Below are 8,978 nucleotides of genomic sequence, written 5' to 3' on the forward strand. Positions count from 1 at the left end.
AATTACGTTTTGGTGATGTTTCTTCCAGTGGAGAACTATACGATCTATTGACATGTAGTCCGCATGGATGCAGAAAATGGTGCACGTGTGGAACAAAACTAGCCCTATATTCTCATGAAATAATGAGTGCGACTTCAAATAGTTTCCATATGTCTCTATTTCCAAAAGGCTTTTGATCGCTTTCCTCACAAGCGGCTTCCAGTCAAATTCCGTGTCTATGGAGTATCATGTGAACTGTGTGACTGGATTCGTGATTTTCTTTCAGAAAGGTCACGATTCGTAGTAACTGACTGAAAGTTGTCAAGCAAAACAGAAGTGATATCTGGAATTTTCCAAGGAAGGGTAATAGTCCTCTAGCGTTGCTAATCCATACAAATGATTTACGAAACAGTTTCAGCAGATATGTTAGATTGCTTGCCGATTGTGCTGTCATTCTCTAGTAAATTCACCAGAAGACCAAAAACAACTGCAAAATCATTTACATATAATATCTGTATGGTGCAAAAAGCGGCGGTCAACCCGCACAAGAATACTAAAAGGTATATGTTAAATTTTCTTTACACGATAAATAGCATAAATCTAAAGGCTGTCAGTTCAACCAAATACCTGAAAATTATATGAACCGAGCTGCGGTTCGCGTTGGTGCCGTTGCTAGGCTGCCATCGTTTAGTTGGTATAGTTATGGCTGTCGTCTTCTTCTTGTGTTCATTGGCACTACTCCGTTTGCAATCGTTGTCTGTCCGCTAGTGGCAGCAGCGGTGGTTGATACCGGTGGTACTACCTTTGGGGCGACGTTGCGGTTTTTCCGTGTGGTGAGAGTCGGCAGTTGGGTTGGGGACGGACGAGCAGCCAGGTCCGCGCAGCGCGACACATCGGGACCACTGCCGGATGAAAGGGCTCTAGTCCCGAGGGGTACAACCTCGTTGTCAACCGGACCCGGGAAGTTTAATTTCAGTGGGCCTCAATTCAAGTAGAGGAACTTCCACCATATGTAGATCTCGCCATTTGGTTGCGTGTTGCTGCTCGCGGTGTCGTCGAAACGAAGAGCAGCGAGTGGAGCGTTTGGGGAAGGCGAACCTAATTAGCCTTCCTCCACTTCTTATTATTAATTGCTGCATTCTGTATGTTATTATTTGTGAAGTTCAGCCAGCGGTATTTTCCCTGCCTAGTGGCCTTTAACTCTCCAGTTGCTTGCCCTGGAGCTTAATGTATGTTACGGCAGTGTACTTTTCCTCGCCTTGGCGCTGCTGTCCTGTAAGTTCGACAGCTTCCTTGATTTGTGGGCTGGGTGGTGTTTTTTTCCCTTCTCTGGAAGTAATGGTTCCTTTCTGCTTCCGGGTGCTCTAAACATAGGAGTCTGAAGACGTAGTGCTGACTGCCGGTTCTGGCTTGGGTGTGTTATTCCATCGTTGCATTTGTCATTGCACGTTAGGTACATTCGGCAAATGATTATTGGTAATGCGTTTAAATTGCCACTACTCTGCATTACCATCTCCTAAAGTGAATCCAACTCTTGGCTGCCTGTATCATCGCTTGCGAAGTTTTGAGGGACTTTCCCAGGTCGATCGTTGGAGCAACGTCTGCTGCCCCCCATCCCTCTTGGTTTGGTCAGATTTGATGATCGTTTGAAAAAAAAATTTAATGACTGTAATTTCAAGTTTGGAGATGTTAAGTGGTTCTTGAAAGGATGGCTAGTTAGGACTTCAGCCGTGAAACTGTTTGGATTTGTTGTCATTAAGGCCTTCAGCCGTGAGTGTTACTTGTCTTAAAATTTTAATAAGACAATTGTACTCTAACAGTGAGATTTTGATGATTATTCTTTTAAAAAATACTTTAATAACTGTAATTGTAAGTTGAAGAAGTTAACTGGTTCTTAAAAGATAGCTATTCAGGCCTTCAGCCGTGAAACAGTTTTTAAATTATTAGTATTGCGGCCTCCGGCCGAGAAATACTTCTAATTTCTTGTCATTAAGGCCTTCAGCCGTGGAACGCTCATTAATTTATTGTCACCTTTTTTGTTGTTGTTTCCAAATAAAGTGTACTTGATTGAAAAATAAACTAACCAACAGTAACTGGTTACGGCCCCGTCCACAATCGCAACCCAATCCTGCCTTCCTTGGTACCAGGTCTCATTATAATTACGAACAACTTAAGTTGGAACTATCACAGAGACAGTTTTGTGGGTAAGGCGAATCAAAGATTGTCTTTTTTTGGCGTTTCATTTCGGAGATAAAACAAATCCACTAAAGAGACTGCGTGGCGCCTACTCTGCTCTTGTACGTCCTCTGCTACAAAACCGCTGTGCGCTATGGCAGTGATCGGCAGAATCATTAACCAATAGAGCTAAATCTCAACAGTACAAGAACTCAAATTTATTTTAAGCGCCAAATTTTTCAAACTTAATCTTTATAGGTAAATATAATATTACTAACATAATCAGGGCTCACTTAAGTTCGCCTTTGCCAAAAATGTCCTCAGTATTTTTTTTTTGGTCATCAGTCAACTGACTGGTTTGATGCGGCCCGCCACGATTTCCTTTCCTGTGCTAACCTCTTCATCTCAGAGTAGCACTTGCAACCTACGTCCTCAATTATTTGCTTGACGTATTCCAATCTCTGTCTTCCTCTACAGTTTTTGCCCTCTACAGCTCCTTCTAGTACCATGGAAGTCATTGCCTCATGTCTTAGCAGATGTCCTATCATCCTGTCCCTTCTCCTTATCCGTGTTTTCCACATATTCCTTTCCTCTCCGATTCTGCGTAGAACCTCCTCATTCCTTACCTTATCAGTCCACCTAATTTTCAACATTCGTCTACAGCATCACATCTCAAATGCTTCGATTCTCTTCTGTTCCGGTTTTCCCACAGTCCATGTTTCACTACCATACAATGCTGTACTCCAGACGTACATCCTCAGAAATTTCTTCCTCAAATTAAGGCCGGTATTTGATATTAGTAGACTTCTCTTGGCCAGAAATGCCTTTTTTGCCATAGCGAGTCTGCTTTTGATGTCCTCCTTGCTCCGTCCGTCATTGGTTATTTTACTGCCTAGGTAGCAGAATTCCTTAACTTCACTGACTTCGTGACTATCAATCCTGATGTTAAGTTTCTCGCTGTTCTCATTTCTACTACTTCTCATTACCTTCGTCTTTCTCCAATTTACTCTCAAACCATACTGTGTACTCATTAGGCTGTTCATTCCGTTCAGCAGATCATTTAATTCTTCTTCACTTTCACTCAGGATAGCAATGTCATCAGCGAATCGTATCATTGATGCCCTTTCACCTTGTATTTTAATTCCACTCCTGAACCTTTCTTTTATTTCCATCATTGCTTCCTCGATGTACAGATTGAAGAGTAGGGGCGAAAGGCTACAGCCTTGTTTTACTCCCTTCTTAATACGAGCACTTCGTTCTTGATCGTCCACTCTTATTATTCCCTTTTGGTTGTTGTACATATTGTATATGACCCGTCTCTTCCTATAGTTTACCCCTACTTTTTTCAGAATCTTGAAGAGCTTGCACCATTTTATATTGTCGAACGCTTTTTCCAGATCGATAAATCCTATGAACGTGTCTTGATTTTTCTTTAGCCTTGCTTCCATTATTAGCCGTAGCGTCATAATTTCCTCTCTCGTGCCTTTACTTTTCCTAAAGCCAAACTGATCGTCACCTAGCGCATTCTCAATTTTCTTTCCCATTCTTCTGTATATTATTCTTGTAAGCAGCTTCGATGCATGAGCTGTTAAGCTGATTGTGCGATAATTCTCGCACTTGTCAGCTCTTGCCGTCTTCGGAATTGTGTGGATGATGCTTTTCCGAAAGTCAGATGGTATGTCGCCAGACTCATATATTCTACACACCAACGTGTGGCGGGGATCGAACCCGGGACCGAAGACGTTTTGATTATGAATCAAAGACACTACCCCTAGACCACGGGTCTTATCCTCAGCCTTATGGAGGTACGTTTGCTGCGATTAATTCCATCCACATCTTCCATCCACACTCGTCGTGTGTACCTGTTTCGTCTATCTCCTTTCCTTTGTCCTCTCTGTATGTCCAAACCACCTCAATATAGTTCCTGAAAACTGACGCTACATCTTTTTTGACTTCACAATGCCAACTAAAGCTGACTTAAAATTCACTTAAAGTTTTAAATCTTAGTTAAACAACAAGTACGTCGAATAAAACTTCGTATCACACTTAACAATGATATTATTTATTGATAAAATTAAGTTTTAAAGTATCCCTCAAATCTTGACAGTGACTGACAAACAGTAATGTTGCATGTCCTAGAAAAGTTGGTTAGTCAAGTTTCTACACCGTTGTTTTCAATTTTAGGCATGTTTTGAAGTTGTTATCTACATGATGACCTCTCAGTTTACTCTTGATAATGTTCAAGCCTGAAAACGTTGTTCGCATGCATATGTAGACCCTGATGCGGAAAGAACGTCAAGCGCTAAATTTTCAGCTAATTATATAAGTCAAGAATACTATTCCAGCTGTTAAGAATCAATATGTCCCCCTTCTCCAGGTCTGCCAAAACATGGTATTTGTCCTGTGAAGGCAAGTCATAATTGGCTCTCTCCAGTATGAATCCCTATAGAAAACAATGGATTTGTCCTGGGTCCTTGCTGCCAATCGTCTGTGGTCTCTTCGTCCTATCTACCGGCTGGAAAACACTTCATTCAGATAGTCCCTGACCATTACCGCATGGGGCACCATACTGTTGGTAAACAATAGTGTGTAGGATACGGTCTTGCTGTGGAAATTCCGTCAGTATACCCAAATAACAGGCACCATTAATAGCTTTCTCTGTGAAAAGAATGGTCCATAGATCTTTTTCAGCGTGATTCCCACAAGACAATAGTCTTTGGGCTCACGCTGATACGGTTAATGAACTCAGATGGAGGTGCGTCGGCCCAAATGCAACAGTTAAGCTGGTTGACGCGTCCACATACATGGAAGGTTGCCTCATGACTAAGCAACACGTGTCATGAAATCATCAATCTCCAAACGCTGCAACATATCTATGCGCATCGCAGTGCGTTCCGTTAAGCCCTCGTCATGAAGATGGTGTAACACTTGAAAATGATTTGCACGCTTCTTCAAGGTGAATTTCAGCATTTTGAACATTGTTGGTTTCGCCATTTTCAACTGACGTTAAAAACACTGTACATATTTAGGACTCTGTTCAATTAATTCTCGTATGGCGTCAATGTCATCTGTGATTGAGTAAGGTCGACCTGTCGAGACTCGTCAGGATCAGTGTCTATTCGTTGAACTTTATTCAACTGTTTCGCTTGTCCATCCTTCCTAAATTTCTGTTGTAACCGTCGTCGCAGTTCATCGTACGGAAAACCCTGTAGACGGACCCTATGTGACAAGAATACGTGGCTCATACGTTCCGGGACCGCTAACATAATTCTCAGTGTAACAAAAAGCTATTCGTTACCGCAAACACAAAACAGTTACTTACTTTATGGACACCTTGTATATTGTACAATATGACGATACGAATCGACATGTTATTTTTCTGGAAATATAAGTACCCGAACGCATGTGGTATTTCCCGGAAGAGCCAAAAAGCCGCAGGTGGCTAGCGAGCAGTTGTTTGCCTACCGATGCCTTATGGCATCCTTACCAAAAAGGACTGACGAAGGACATAGAAAAGTCGCGAAATGGGGGAATCTCACGCATTTGACACGCGATTTGGAGTGGAAATCATTAATACGATGGCGTTTTTCGTTGCAGTGAGGTATTTTCACGAAATTTCAATCACTAACTTTCTCTTTCGTATGCAACAATATTCTGTTGACACTCACCTACGTAAGGAGGAAATGATCATCGTAATAAAATAAGAGAAATCAAAGCTCGCACGGAGGGATTTCAGTGTTCGTTTCCCCGCGGACTATCGGATAGCGGAATGGAAGAGAAGTGTGAACGCAGCTCGATGAGCTCTCTGAACGCGGAATAAAGGTGTAGAGGTAGGTATAAATGAACACTGTGACAAAAATCATGTGATAAGGAAATACGTGTAAACAGATGGCGGTAGTATCGTACACACAAGGTATAAAAGGGCAGTGTATAGCGGAGTTGTCATTTGTACTGAGATGAGTCTTGTGGAAAGGTTTTCGACGTGATTGCAGCCGTACAACGGGAATTACAGACTTTGAACGTGGAATGGTAGTTGTAGCTAGACGCATGGGACACTCCATTTCGGTAATTGTTATAGAGTTCAGTATTCCGAGACTACAGCGTCAAGAGTGTGCCGAGAATACCAGATTTCAGGCATTATTTATCACAACAGACATCGCAGTGACCGACGGCCTCCACCGGGAGCAGCAACTTTTCCGTAGAGTTGTCAATGCAGTGCCTGAAACAAACACAGAAATCATTGTTGGACGAACGATGAACGTATGCGCTAAGACAGTGTGGCGACATTTGACGTTAATGGGCTATGGCAGCAGACGACCGACGAATGTGCCTTTCCTAACAGCACGACATCGCCTGCAGCTCCTCTCCTGGGCTAGTGACAATATCGGCTGGACCCTACAAAACTGTAGCCTAGTCAGATGGGTCCCGATTTCAGTTGGTAAGAGCTGGTAGTAGGGTACAAGTGTGGCACAGATCTCACGAAGTCGTGGATCAAAATAGTCAAGAAGGCACTGTGTAAGCTTGTGGTGGCTCCATATTGGTGAAGGCTCTATTTACATGGAACAGACTGGGACCTCTGGTGGGATTGGAGACCATTTGCGGCCGTTCATGGGTTTAATGTTCCCAAACAACGGTGGAATTCTTATGGGTGACAATGCGCTATGGCAATGGGCCACAAATGTCGACGATTGGTTTGAAGAACATTCCGGACAGACCGAGCGAGGTGGCGCAGTGGCTAACACACGGACTCGCATTCGCGAGGACGACGGTTCAATCCCGGCGATCCTGATTTAGGTTTTCCGTGATGTCCCTAAACCGCTTCAGGCAAATGCCGGGATGGTTCCTTTGAAAAGGCACGGCCAACTTCCTTTTCCGTCCTTCCCTAATCCGATGAGACCGATGACCTCGCTGTCTGGTCTCCCCCCCAAACAACCAACCCATTCTGGACAGTTCGATATCTACATCATCTGCATCTACATGGATAGTCTGAAAATCACAGTTAAGTGCCTGCAGAGGGTTCATAGAACCACCTTCACAATTCCCTATTATTCCATTGTAGTATAGCTCGCGGGAAGAATGAACACCTATATCTTTCCGTACGTGCTCTGATTTCCCTTATTTTATCGTGGTGATCGTTCCTCCCTATGTAGGTCGGGGTCAACAAAATATTTTCGCATTCGGTGGAGAAATTTGGTGATTGGAATTTCGTGAGAAGATTCCGACGCAACGAAAAACGCCTCCCTTTTAACTATTTCCGGTCCAAACCCTTTATCATTTCTGTGACACTGTCTCCTATATTTCGCGATAATACAAAACGTGCTGCCTTTCTTTGAACTTTTTCGACGTACTCTGTCAGTCCTATCGGGTAAAGATCCCACACCGCGCAGCAGTACTCTAAAACAGGACGGACAAGCGTAGTGTAGGCAGTCTCCTTAGTAGGTCTGTTACATTTCCTAAGTGTCCTGCCAATAAAACGCGGTCTTTGGTTAGCGTTCTCCACAACATTTTCTACGTGTTCCTTCCAATTTAAGTTGTTCGTAATTGTAATACGTAGGTATTTAGTTGAATTTACGGCTTTTATATTAGACCGATTTGTCGTGTAACCGAAGTTTAACGAGTTCATTTTAGCACTCATGTGGATGACATCACACTTTTCGTTATTCAGGGTCAACTGCCACTTTTCGCACCATTCAGATATTTTTTCTAAATCGTTTTGCAGTTTGTTTTGATCTTCTGATGACTTTATTGGTCGATAAGCGACAGCGTCATCTGCAAACAATCGAAGACGGCTGCTCAGATTGTCTCCCAACTCTCTGACAGGAAATCACAAATCCAGTCATATAACTGAGACGATATTCCATAAGCACGCAATTTCACTACGAGCCGCTTGTGTGGTACAGTGTCAAAAGCCATCTGGAAATCCAAAAATACGGAATATATTTGAAATCCCTTGTCAATAGCGCTGAACACTTCATGTGAATAAAGAGATAGTTGTGTTTCATAGTGACGATGTTTTCTAAACTCATGTTGACTGTGTGTCAATAGACAGTTTCCTTCGAGGTAATTCATAATGTTCGAACACAATATATGTTCTAAAACCCTGCTACATATCGACGTTAACGACGTGAGCCTGTAATTTAGTGGATTACTCGTACTACCTTTCTTGAATATTGGTGTGACCTGTGCAACTTTCCAGTCTTTGGGTACGGATCTTTCTTCGAGCGAACGGTGGCATATGATTGTTAAGTATGGAGTTAATGCATCAGCATACTCCGAAAGGAACCTAATTGGTATACAGTCTGGACCACAAGACTTGCTTTTATTAAGTGATTTAAGTTGCTTCACTACTCCGAGGATATTTACTTCTACGTTACTCATGTTGGAAGTAAATGGTTTGACCACCCAGCCGCTCGGCTTGAATCTCATACAATATTTATAGAACATAATCGAGAGATGCACAAAATTCTTCACCGGCAACACTTTCGCTATTACGGGAGGCTATAGGCGCGTCATGACTCAGTATTTCTGAAGGGGACTTTCTACGACTGGTTGAGTCCATATCCCGTTGAGTTACTACTCTACGCACAGCAAAAGCAGGTCCCACACGATATTAGGAGCTATCCCATGATATTTGTCATGGTAGGGTATACAGGGTGAAAAGTATTTAAACCGACAAAGACTGGGAGGATGTAGGGGACATCAAAACAAATATTTTACCCTAATGTCATTTTTTCCTATGAGGATTATTTAAACCGGTGGAGGCCGCATTATGCTCTTCAGTTGTTACAAGGCAACTGCTGTCCACCATTGTAGTAATAGTGCAT

This window comes from Schistocerca gregaria, chromosome 3 (genome assembly GCF_023897955.1).
Source record: "Schistocerca gregaria isolate iqSchGreg1 chromosome 3, iqSchGreg1.2, whole genome shotgun sequence".
Lineage (NCBI taxonomy): Eukaryota > Metazoa > Arthropoda > Insecta > Orthoptera > Acrididae > Schistocerca > Schistocerca gregaria.